Source organism: Camelina sativa, chromosome 11 (assembly GCF_030686135.1).
Source record: "Camelina sativa cultivar CO46 ecotype springtype chromosome 11, ASM3068613v1".
Classification (NCBI taxonomy): Eukaryota; Viridiplantae; Streptophyta; class Magnoliopsida; order Brassicales; family Brassicaceae; genus Camelina; species Camelina sativa.
In genome coordinates this window covers 39,400,280-39,413,232 of record NC_141890.1, presented here as the reverse complement: position 1 = coordinate 39,413,232, position 12,953 = coordinate 39,400,280, and the positions used below count along the sequence as shown (strand labels likewise).

The 12,953-nt window shown below is 35.1% G+C and overlaps 1 non-coding gene across 1 annotated transcript; it reads left to right on the top strand.

The window, feature by feature from the left end:
* Positions 1-6,997: 6,997 nt before the first annotated feature.
* Positions 6,998-7,104, top strand: LOC147935166 (small nucleolar RNA R71). The gene has a single exon (XR_015573447.1). It is a non-coding gene; the product is annotated as a small nucleolar RNA R71 (small nucleolar RNA).
* Positions 7,105-12,953: the final 5,849 nt, after the last annotated feature.

Below are 12,953 nucleotides of genomic sequence, written 5' to 3'. Positions count from 1 at the left end.
ATCTAAATCTCATGGTTTCTGGTGGGATTTGAAAGAATTTTACCATAAATCATATCAACTTCCCTAAAATATATCAAAATTTGAAATTTTCTGAATCTCATCAAATCCTCCAAAATCATTGTTTCAATACACCCCCTACATATGTCGGTTTGGGTTTACAGATGTAGTGGTTAGGGTTTAGATTTTACAATCAAAATGAAATTATATGTCGGTTTGGATTTACAAATGAAGTGGTTAAGAGTTTAGATTTTACAATTAAAACAAAATTATATGTCGGTTTGGATAAACAAATAAAGTGGTTAGGGTTTAGATTTACAATTAGAACGAAGTTATAGGTCGGTTTGGATTTACAAATGAGATGGTTAGGGTTTAGATTTTATAATTAGAATGCAATTATATGTCGGTTTGAGTTTACAAATGAGATGGTAAGGGTTTAAATTTTACAATTAGAATGAAATTATATGTCGGTTTGAGTTTACAAATGAAATGGTTAGGGTTTAAATGTTACAATTAGAATGAAATTATATATCAGTTTGGATTTATAGAAGATTGGTTTAAGTCTTTATTTTTATATTAATGTATACATATTTTATTTCCTTATTTTGTAAGGATGTGAATGAAAAGGTTCATCCCTAGGGGTGGACTCAAGTATTGTTCATAATTGAATTCATTAACAATCCTAGATTCTTTTATTTTAATTGAATAACACAATTTTTTTTTATGTTTTTATAAAAGTGTGAATCCAATATCCCAAATTTGTTAAGATTTTAAATGACTTTTTACGAATCACAAACTAATAACTCTCTTTTTTAACAAAATTTAACAAAATCTTGATCTAAGAACAACAAATTTTACATAACATTTAAAGTCTTTAAAATTCTATTCAAATCTCAAACCAATAACTTCCACTTAATTTATCAATCTCTCATAGGCTAATGAATTATGTATCACCCTTGCATCTCCTTATATAGAGAAAGATCTACGCAACTTTTTTTCTTTCAAATAGGTAACTTAAAATATTGTGATAACTCTTAAGCCGACTAATCCACACACCATAGCTCGGTATGATTAGGATAGCTTCTAAGTCAAGCTATCTTCAAGTTTTCTCCAACATTTTTGTTCAGTTGTACATACCAAGCATTTAAGAGTCTGAGTTTGGAATTTAGAAGAGTAATGAGCTCTCATATATCAAATGTTTCTTCTCTAGATAGTCTTGAATAGTTGTTTTCAATCTTTAAAGAAGTGTATTGTGACACTCCGGTTTCAAAATTGCGGAGAGGTTTAAAACAATTGATTTGGCCACCTATATCACAAAAAGTACACTTATCTTTTTGGTCAAGGGTCCTGAGAGAACTCCACAGTTAAGCTTGCTAGGATGTTCTAGTGACTTGATTGGTTGTTGTCTGGCCTTGCTAGGTTGCCTGAGTTGAATCATTGGAATGTGGTTTAGATTGTTGGTTATTTGATTCATGTTGTTTGGATTATTGGTTAATTGATATGAACTAATATTGGTTATTGAATTATTGGTTATTTATTGGTTTAGTGTTTTTGTTATGTTATCCGCTATTACGTGATTGTGGTTAGGTGGCTAGTGGGTATGAGACCACCAATTTAAACTATTATCATTAGGAAAATCCTGGTTTAATTAAATTAAACCAAAAACCCTAGTGTTTTTCTACAAGTGATGTTTCTTCTCGCTTTTGGTTGTTGTCGTCTTTGTTTTTCTCATAGAAAGAGAGAGTCAGACCCCTGGTCGTTTGTTGTGAAGGAAAGAGAGAAGGAGATATGTCTTATAGAGAAAAAAGGAAACAAAACTGTAATGGTTTGGGGAAAAAAGTATCGGATTTGAAAATTGTATCTAAAGATAATGATATTTGATGGAGTTATACCTAAGCCTAGTATCTGGATGCGTTTTACGGAAATGAATTTGGATTTAAATTCCGTGAGTTATTGGCAGTTTTGTGAGACACATTTTCTCATACGGGAGCTGGGACCATCGGGGGTTGTAACTGAGATTGTGGTCTCGTCTGTTACCCGATCGACACGAGATTTTGTTGGGAGCTCTATAACGTCTAGAGATAACTTTCCACTGGAGGGACTTGATATTTAATGGATCGAGTTTGGTTGTTCCTTGCAATTCGATAGCTTGTTCTAGTTATTTTTGTGTTTCGTGAATCATCTTTGATAAGGTGAGTGCATGACCATGAGCTTATCTAAACGATTGTCGTGACTTGTTTTGTGATGATGTGTAGGTGTGATGGACGTGTCATCATTGGATGTGATCATATTGGTTGGTTTGGTTATGTTTTTTGAAATGCTCAAATTTACCCTAGAGCTACTCTCTCAAATTAAGAGATCAGGGATCGTATCCACAAGGACTCTAGATCACACAATAGATTTAATAATTTTTTAATTATGCTAAATCAAAATTGTAATTTAAATAGCAATACAAAAACAGAAAATAAAAGAGTTGTAAATTCAGAAGGATTAAACGCTAGGCCTAGGGAAATTCTTAGGAAATCATGGAAAATCAGATCAATTAATTAAACAAGCAGGATTCAATAATTAAACACCGTTCTTGAACTCTAAACAAAATTGTAAAATAAATCAGTTCTCACTACAAATATTATCTAAGTTTTAAAATCCGAAAATCCAAATCTCTTTGCAAAATTCAAGTTAAAAACCAGCAATAAAATCAAGTTTAGATAAGTTCACAAAATCACTAATTCAAATCTCTTTGCAAAAAGTAATTTTGCTCACCAAAGGTTTTTGTCAGGAAAATCAATTATATTATCATATCAATTTATTTTCCTAAGTTATTAGTTCTTGATGGCCAATCAAGGATTAATATGAAGAACAACCTATGGTGAAGAACAAGAAAGATAATGAATCCAAACAATTAATCAATCTAACAACCCATGAAATCCCTAATGAGAAACCCTAAGCTTAACAAGCAGATCTACTCAGACATAATTGCAAGAACACAAATCATGAATAAAATAGATTGCATTAAGAGATTAAAGAAGAAGAAAAAGGAGTTATGAATCTTCTCTGGAAGGAGTCATGATTCTTCTCTCCAAAAGCTCTCTAAAAATCTCTCAGGTATTTCTCTCAAAAGTTGCAGGGCAAAATAAAGCTTAGGTCTAAACAATGACCATAAAAATCATATATATATTCCTAAAAACATCTAGGGACTAATGATGCAAATATGGAAAACTTTGGGACAGTTTTGTAAATCTTCAAAACTTGTGGGAAAACTTCCAATTCTTCTGCTGGATGATGCATCGATCGACACCATCACTTGCATCGACCGATGCAAGTCTCTGAACTTGTCTCCCAACTTCGTAGCTCAGCCTCAATGCTTGATTAAGCTCCAAATCTTCCTATTTAGCTCCATTATGCTCCCATCCATGCTAAATCCTATAAAGACTCTAAAATTACCAAAAAAATTCTATAAATAAGACTTATATCATGGCTAAAAACACCTAAAAACCATGATATATCATCAATTTGATCAATGTCAAGAACCTTCTAGACTCATTCCGGTACAATACCATAACAAGCAAGATATAACTTTAACAACATGTAGTGCTCTTTCTCTCCCCCAGACTTATTCTATTTAATCTTCCTTAGAGCTTTGCTTTGTTTTTTTTTTAATCTTCTTTTTTTTTTTTTTTTTTTTTTCAAATTTGTACGCGAATAATGGGGTCATCGGTAATTTACCTACCCCTCGTTTCCATGCTTTGTGTGATCATTTGACTCAAGAGTAGAATAATGAGGTCACAGGTAATTTACCTACCTCTCTAAACTGATCAAAATCATCTCATCTTTTATTCTTTTTTTTTTTTAACAAAACTCTCAGGAAAAATATTTCAAACTTTAATAAGGGAGAGGAGTACCATTTTATCTTTTCTAAAATCTTACTTGTCAGGTATGAACAAGGAGTCAAGCTCTATGAACATCAATCTCCTTGATGAGGTAAAAAGAAAAGCGCAGAAATTACCTCAGGCTTTTATGGATTCTGTTGGAAATTCGGATGTCACTGGTTTACTGGTCAGCTATTGGATTTTTCATTAGTCGGATTCTGGATTCAATCTGCAGCATTAATCAACCAAGACAGTACACTAAAAAGAAAAATCATAGTTCCCAACAAAATTTTGACTCAATAAAACCATTTTTTTTTAAAACCCTCAAAAACAAAAACGTAGATAGTAACTGCCTCCCCCAGAATTAAACAACACTGTCCCCAGTGTTATCAAGTAAGAGATTGGCGAAATAAAAATAAACAAAAACGAATAAGTACTGAAATTGTGAACAAAATCATGTTACCAATCCGAATGTTCTGTGTCGACCGATGGTGATGGTGTGTCGGTCGATGCACTCTGCAGAGTCAGAGAGTCCGAACATTACTCCTGAGTTAGCTGCGATTAATTTGTGTTTTTCTCATTCCGTGGATGTTAGCACTGCTAAGAATCACTCAAACACAAGATTAAACGCAACATGATAAATAGAAGTTCATAATTCAATACAAATTCAAACTGAATCAAAGCAAAAATAAAAATGACTCAAAGTGGAAGAGAAAAACCTAAGAGTGGGTTGCCTCCCACTAAGCGCTTGTTTTCAGTCATTAGCTTGACTGTGTCGGATCTCAGGCATCCGGTGGATCGGAACATGGCAATGAATGCTTCTGAGAGAATGTCCTCTCATCCAATGGGGTGTGTAGGCAGTAGGTGCATGAGACTTGCCAAGTATATGAGGAACAGGACCAGGGCGGGACTTAGGGACGGGTGGCTTTCTTTTAAGTCCTGCAAAATCATCAACAGAAGAAACAAGCGCTCTACGATAATCTCGTGGCTTGGTTAACTGCAAAACAGTTTTTGTACCTTTGAAATTTTTATTGATGATAGGAGAAGATTTGGGAGAAGGAGATGCATACCTTGGCCTTACCTATGGGTTCTTCTCTTTGGAATGGAGAGATTTCAGCTGTACAACTAGTCTACGACTTGCAGCTAAGGATCCAACTCGAGAATCTTCGGTTTTGGACAAGTCCAAGTTGACTCGTGGAGGTGTGTAGATCGATGCAACAGCTGCATCGATCGATGTTGTGTCTGCAACTCGTGTCTCTTCAATGATTCTGCAACTTTCCTCAGCTATTCGTGTTTCCAGTACAAAAACATCATCTATCAGCGACTTGCCATGGATCAGAACCTCATCATGGTCTCTAGTACTGATTAGAAGATCTCCACTCCAATCTTCAAGCTTAACAGCTTGCTTACTCACTTTCTCAACAGTCTCCAACTCTTTGACATACCTAGTAGTAATGTCTCTAGGAAGCTCTATGAAGCTCTATGATCGGATTGTCATCCGAAACAACCTCCACAGAAAATGTTTGACCATTAATAGTGGGAGCCCTTCTATTCTTGTCCATCTCAAAGTTCATAACCAAATCTTCTACATTCAAGGCTATGTGTCCCTTCTTAACATCAATGATGGCACCAGCTGTAGCCAAGAAAGAGCACCTAAGATGAGAGGATCACTAGGCTCTGTGTCATACTTCAACACCACAAAATCAGTGGCAATTATGCAATCTCCAATCTTAATCGGAATATCTTCTAGGACACTTTTAGGAATCCTTCTGGATCAATCAGCTAAGATAAGAGAGATCATAGTTGGCTTGAAATCTATCATCCCAAGTCTCACAGCAACAGAATGTGGCATCAAATTGATACTAGAACCAAGATCGCAAAGAGAGTGAGCAAACCGTTCTGCAGAGATAGAACAATCAAGTACAAAGCTTCCAAGATCTGGTAACTTCTCTGCAATCCTACTTTGAATCACTGCACTTACTTCCTTAGATACAACCACTTCTTGATTCCTCTCCTTCTTCCTCTTTAGAGGCTGATTAAACAGAATTGAGTTGACATCCTTGGTTAGCAAAGCTCCTTCCTCAGGACTCAAACCATTGGTGACCATCCGCTTCACATATCGCTTAATTCCAGGAGAAAACTTGACAGTATCAATCAAACGCATCTCAATCATTACCTTGTTCATCATAGCCTTGCATCTAGCTTCTTCAATCTCCTGTTTAGACCTCCTAGGCTTAGGAAAAGGAACCTTAGGCTTATAGGCTTGCTCTGAAGCAGGTGGAGCTTGAGGAGAAACCGGAGCTGGTCGTAGGGTGTGTCGATCGATGCTGATGTTGTGTCGATTGACGCTTGATTAAGTAGGCATCGATCGATGCTCTTGTGAAGTGTCAATCGATGTTGGCTCAACAGACGTATCTTCGTCTCCTTCCTTCACCAAAATAGCATTACAAGCATGGTTGGGGTTCTCAGTTCTTCTAGAAAAAAGTTCCTCTTGTCTTTTAACAGACCCAACAGCCTGAATCACTTGATTCTCTAGCTTCTTGACATGAGTGTTTAATGCTTCAAACATTCCACTCAGCTCAGTGTATACAGAATCAATCTTTCCATTGAAATCTACTGTTAACTTCTGTTGACCTTGAAGAATCTGCTCAATCATTGATTCAATCTTGCTCTCTGAATTGGGTGGAGGGAGGGGTTGGTAAGAAGAAGATCCATAGGTCCTTGTGAAATTGCTGTTTGAATTTCCTGAGAATGAATTCTTCTGACCAAATCTCTGATTTTGATACCCAGCTCCATATACATAGTTGACATCTTCTGTAATCTATTGCTTTGGTTCAAAAGTCTCAACATCTTCAGCAAAGTGGACAGACTTCTTTCCCACAAGAAGTTTGTGCACGATATCCAACTTAGCTTTCACCGCAGCAAACTGATTTGAACCATTGCCTTCATGTGTTCTTTTCCGCTCTAAGTCTGCATTCTTGGCATTGTTGCTTGATGCTAGCCTTTCTATGAACTTTTCAGCCTCATCTGGGTACCTTGTCTTGAAGTTCCCATCACTAGCAGCATCCAAAGCCATCTAATACCTCCAGTCAATACCGCTGAAGAAAATACTAATTAGCTGCACCTCTGAGAACCCATGATGCGGACAATCTCTCTGGTATGCTTTGAACCTTACCCAAGCATCTTTGTAAGATTCAGCAGGTCCTTGTCTAAAGGTGGAGAGCTTAATCCTCAGCTCATCTGACATCGCATCATCATAGAAGTAGTTGAGGAATGCCACCTTGATGTCATGCCAAGTTGTCACAGATCCCGATTTTAGTTGCCCTAGCCAATGAGAAGCTTCCCCAGCAAGAGAGTATGGGAAAAGCTTGCAATAGAGATAGTCCTCTGTGACTCCATTAGCCTTGATGCTTGTGACTATATCCTTACAGTGCTCAATTTGGTCTAGAGGCTTCTCATGCGGCAAGTTCTGGAATGGCCTTTGTCCAACAAGAGCGAAGCAGGCAGGCTTCAGCTCAAAATCATTCATTGGAAAGGGAGGAGGGACAATTGCGGAGCGGTTCTCATAGAACAAGTCTGGTCTGTTGAAATCCACAAGAGTTTTGACAATCTCTCCATTGTCGTCCCGTCGTCTGTGAACATTCTCCGCATCGGCTCTGGCATTGCGTCAATCGACGCCAACGTTGCGTCGGTCGATGCCTTCTTGGTTGCGTCGATCGATGCCATCGTGCATCATCCTCAACCACGACGAGTTCTTCCTGAATAACTCGTCTTTCATCATCAAGTTTCTGGCCTTGCTCGTTGTAAACATGACCCTCTCGATCTCTTAAAACTCCAGCCTCATCAGGTCTCAATATGATTGTATTGGCCATCTTTGCTGACTTGGCTGCTTTTGTGTTATCACGCTCTAGTTGTCCTAACTCTTGGTTTGTAAGCTTAACAATTTGACCAGTAGGATTTTTCCTGGTGCGAGGCTTAGGTATGTACCTGAAACACACCAGAGAAAAGAAACAAAAGCGTGTGAGTAAAATAGAAAAACAAAAATCTAGACAAAATCAAAGACTTTAATCTAATGGTGAATCAAAAGAGTCCCCGGCAACGGCGCCAAAATTTGATATGCTCAAATTTACCCTAGAGTTACTCTCTCAAATTAAGAGATCAATTGTAGTACTTAGGGATCGTATTCACAAGGACTCTAGATCACACAATAGATTTAATAATCTTTTAATTATGCTAAACCAAAATTGTAATTTAAATAGCAATACAAAAACAGAAAATAAAAGAGTTGTAAATTCAGAAGGATTAAACGCTAGGCCTAGGGAAATTCTCAGGAAATCATGGAAAATCAGATTAATTAATTAAACAAGCATGATTCAATAATTAAGCACCGTTCTTGAACTCTAATCACAATTGTAAAATAAACCAGTTCTCACTGTAAATATTATATAAGTTTTAAAACCCGAAATCCAAATCTCTTTGCAAAATTCAAGTTAAAAACCAGCAATAAAATCAAGTTTAGATAAGTTCACAAAATCACTAATTCAAATCTCTTTGCAAAAAGTAATTTTGCTCACCAAAGGTTTTTGTCAGGAAAATCAATTATATTCTCATATCAATTTATTTTCCTAAGTTATTAATTCTAGATGGCCAATCAAGGATTAATATGAAGAACAACCTATGGTGAAGAACAAGAAAGATAATGAATCCAAACAATTAATCAACCTAACAATCCATGAAATCCCTAATGAGAAACCCTAAACCTAACAAGCAGATCTACTCAGACATAATTGCAGGAACACAAATCATGAATAAAATAGATATTATTAAGAGATTAAAGAAGAAGAAAAAAGAGTTTTGAATCTTCTCTGGAAGGAGTCTTGATTCTTCTCTCCAAAAGCTCTCTAAAAATCTCTCAGGGATTTCTCTCAAAAATTACAGGGAAAAATAAAGCTTAGGTCTAAACAATGACCATAAAAATCCTATATATATTCCTAAAATCATCTAGGGACTAATAATGCAAATATGGAAAATTTTGGGGCAGCTTTGTAAATCTTCAAAACTTGTGGGAAAACTTCCAATTCTTCTGCTGGATGATGCATCGATCGACACCATCACTTGCATCGACGGATGCAAGTCTCTGATCTTGTCTCCCAACTTCGTAGCTCAGCCTCAATGCTTGATTAAGCTCCAAATCTTCCTATTTAGCTCTATTATGCTCCCATCCATGCTAAATCCTATAAAGATTCAAAAGACTCTAAAAATACCAAAAAAACTCTATAAATAAGACTTATATCATGGCTAAAAACACCTAAAAACCATGATATATCATTTTTTTCATGTGATTGTTATCTCGATATGCTTGTGTGTATAGCTCGTAGATGAGAGGATCATCTTACTGAGTATTTATGGTAATACTCATGCATCTTATTTGTGTTTGTATGCAGGTATTGGGTGACATAGAATCATGGCTATGAGGAGAATGATGATCTAGAGTCTTATGATTGATTATGTTATTTATGTTGGAACCTGGTTTAGAAGCATGTTAGGTTGTTGGTTTGATTGATTAGAATTGATATTATATTTATAATAAATTAGAGTTAGTTTGCAATATTTTTTATTGTGCATATTGGTTTGTTGTTGATTTATTGTTTGAATTGTAATTAAATATTAGAGAATATTTAATTATATTATTATTATTAAAAATGGCCAGGTTGTTTTATTATGATATTGGTGCATATAGCTTTAAATTTTGGAAAAGCTCTGTGTATATTTCAGTCAACGATTAGCTCTGTGTTATCCAAAGGGATTAAAAAAACCTTTTTTTGTAAGTAAAGCCGAACGGGATTAAAAAAGCAAAGATGAAGAAGACATACAAGTAGAGAGGTGAAGAAATTATTAGACATGACAGATAACAACTCGGAGAAAGATGTCGAAGTTGCTTTTGTTGCTTCTTAATTAATTCTCATAAAATTTATGGAATCACCAAGTTAAACAAAGCAATAGGTAGTTCAAATGCATATTTGTGATTATGGTTGCACGAGATTGTGGAAGGGGACGGTTGTGATTTCAAGCCTTATTAAGCATTTTGAATGACTAGTTTAGTGTTTTAAAATGGGTGTGTTTGCAAGATTTTTACGACTGGTGGACCAACGGTTGCAATAGCAGTTAAATATAATAAATATAGTATATAATTATATAAATGTTTTAAAACACCAAAAACTTTATAATTAAAATTCATTGAAAAATACTAAAATTATTATTAAACAAATAAATTTCATATTCAAATACCTATTACTTTATGCATTTGACTTTTCATCAAAAAGTTAAATGTGCTTTAGATTATAGATCTTCTCTGCTAAATCCCATACACTCAATAAGTTTCTCACATTGAATTACTAGGCCAAAGTAAATTAATTATGAAAGATTTGAGAAAAGTCATTGGTGATTTGTTTTAATATTTTCACAAATAATCTTATTTTTTATTTGACTCAAAAAAAATCTTATTTTCTTAATCTTCTGATGAAATGTTGTATTTATTTATATTTTTTAAATTTATGTGCGATTTGCTGATAACATTACATCATGTTTTCCATATTTTTTTAATTGGATTTTTTTTTTTTGTAATTGTTTATCTTCCGGATTCGCCATCTTTAATGAGTAAAATAGTTAGGTTGAAGATATAAGAAAAAGAAAATTTAGTATTATTGCTTTATTTTTTGTTTTAAAAAAGAAATTTTAACCGCAACTGCAAACACTTGTGGGAAGCAGTTTTTGGAATTAAGTGGTTTCGAATGGTTGGAAGCGGTTTGTATGATTGGTACCAATTATTACCAACCACTACCACCAGCAAACACAGCGTTTGCGGGAAGTAGCGGGAGAACCAATCAACCCTAAGAAAGAGTAAGCCAGAAAATAAGTAGTCCTTAGTTTTATGTCTTTAATTGGCATATTTTGTATTCTTTCTTCAATCAATTTGCTGGATTACCCAAACTAATAACCGACTTGAACAAGTTTAACTGATCGGTACAATTAGTTTAAATTTTAGACAGATTCTAACTTGAAACGGGTCCGTAGTGAGATCAAAGACAAGATATCTAACATGAGAAGAAATAATAATACAGTAAATTAACAAGATCCTTTATGAGTAATTTAATTACTTTGATTAGTAATAGTACAACAGAAGATTTGATATTTAAGTTTCATTTTATGTGTTGAGTAAGGTAGATACAAATGGAAGGGGAGGGGAGATACGTGAGTACATCTATGGGAAAACAACAATAGTAGAGAGTTATAAGTTCAAGCCAAAAAGTGTTGCTCTCTTTTCTATTGTTGAGGTTCGTTATTTTAGATTTTGGAAGATATAATAAGTTAGTCATATATTATAATCATGTAGGATGTGTTCTATATAATTTTTTACTTAATTAAAATTATACAAATAACAGAAATATTACTAACTTTGGCAAAACAATATTATTTATATATAATAAATAAATAAATATCAAAATCACTTTACTATTGATATTTGACTAATGTATCATACTAGATTAGAATCCGTCCACGTGCATGTACAAGTTTAAAATTTTGTAAATTAAATTAAATTTTACGAAATTAAAATTTGTTGTACATTATTTATATTGTTTTATGTTTGCTATAATATACATATTTATATCTATTTACAAATATTTTATCAGAATTTGTTAAAAATATTTTTAAAAATTCTCCATCTTTTATGTATGTTATCATTAAAAGCGTAATTTTTACACCTAAATTGTAACACCCGTAAACCAAAACTGTGCGTTTTGGGGAGGATGTTGATCGACACCAAGGGGGTGTCGATCGACACCACTTATTTCTGGTTCGACCAGATTGACTTAATTATCGATTTTTGGTTGGTTTGGTTTAGGGGAACCATTAAACCAAGATATTAAGTGTTTGTCGACGAAAAGAAGAGTTTTTGGCTTTTGTCTTTGTCGCCATTTAACGTTTTTGAGAGAAGAAGGGAGAAAACATTGTTCTTGAGCTTTTGAGAGAGATTTGTGAGATTCCTTGCTGTTTCTTGAGAGATCCAAGGCTAGGAAGGAGTTAGAAGCTTGCTAGGAGGGTTAGATTCGTTGTTGTTGGTCAGAATCTTCCTGCAAAGAGGTGAGTGCATGACCATGGCTGATCTAAGCTTGTGATTCCTTGTTCTTGCTTGTTGTTGCTGTTTTTGTGTGTTTTCTTGCTGGGATTAGATTGCTACAAGTTCCTATGGACGTATATGGCTTGAGTTTTGAGTATTGGGCGAATTGATGGAGTTTGGGAGCGAGATTCGACTCTCGGCTTCGTGCAAGTCGCGGTTGCAGAGGTAGTGTCGATCGATACTAATTGGTGTCGGTCGACACCAGTGAAGCGGCATCGATCGACACTGTGGGGTAGTGTCGGTCGACACCAAGAGCCAGTGTCGGTCGACACTTGGCTGGTGTCGGTCGACACCTCCCTTCCAGCGAGATGATGTTTGCTTTCCTGGTTTGTATGTTTGTTTGTATTTATTGTTTGGACATTAGTATCACATTTGCTTGTGTGTATAGCCCAGTAGATGGGAGGATTGCCTCACTGAGTGTTTATCAAATACTCATGCATCTCAATATGTGATTGTGGTGCAGGTAAAGGCAAAGTCTGATCGTGGAATCAAGGCGATGAAGAGGAGGATGTTCTAGGGACTCGATTGGATGTTGTTTGGCGTTGCTAGGTTGCTAGAGTTGGATCATTAGAAACATTGCTAGGTTGCTGGTTTCATGTTTCCTGATGATTGGTTATTTGATTGTTGCTATATTTGATTATTGGTTATTTTATTATTGGATATTTATTGGTATTGTTATTTCCGCTGTTGGTTGTGGTTGTGGATAGGTGGCTAGTGGATATGGAACCACTAGTTATAGTTATTTGTTATTATTATTAATTATTTATTATTAAAAAAAAACGGGTCAGGTCGTTTCAGTTTGGTATCAGAGCCTTTACGGTTCTTGGTTTGGGTTCACTAGACTTTGTGCTGTAGATGTTGGGATTGCATGTCTTGATTTATTATGTGAGTTAGTCAATTGTGTGTGG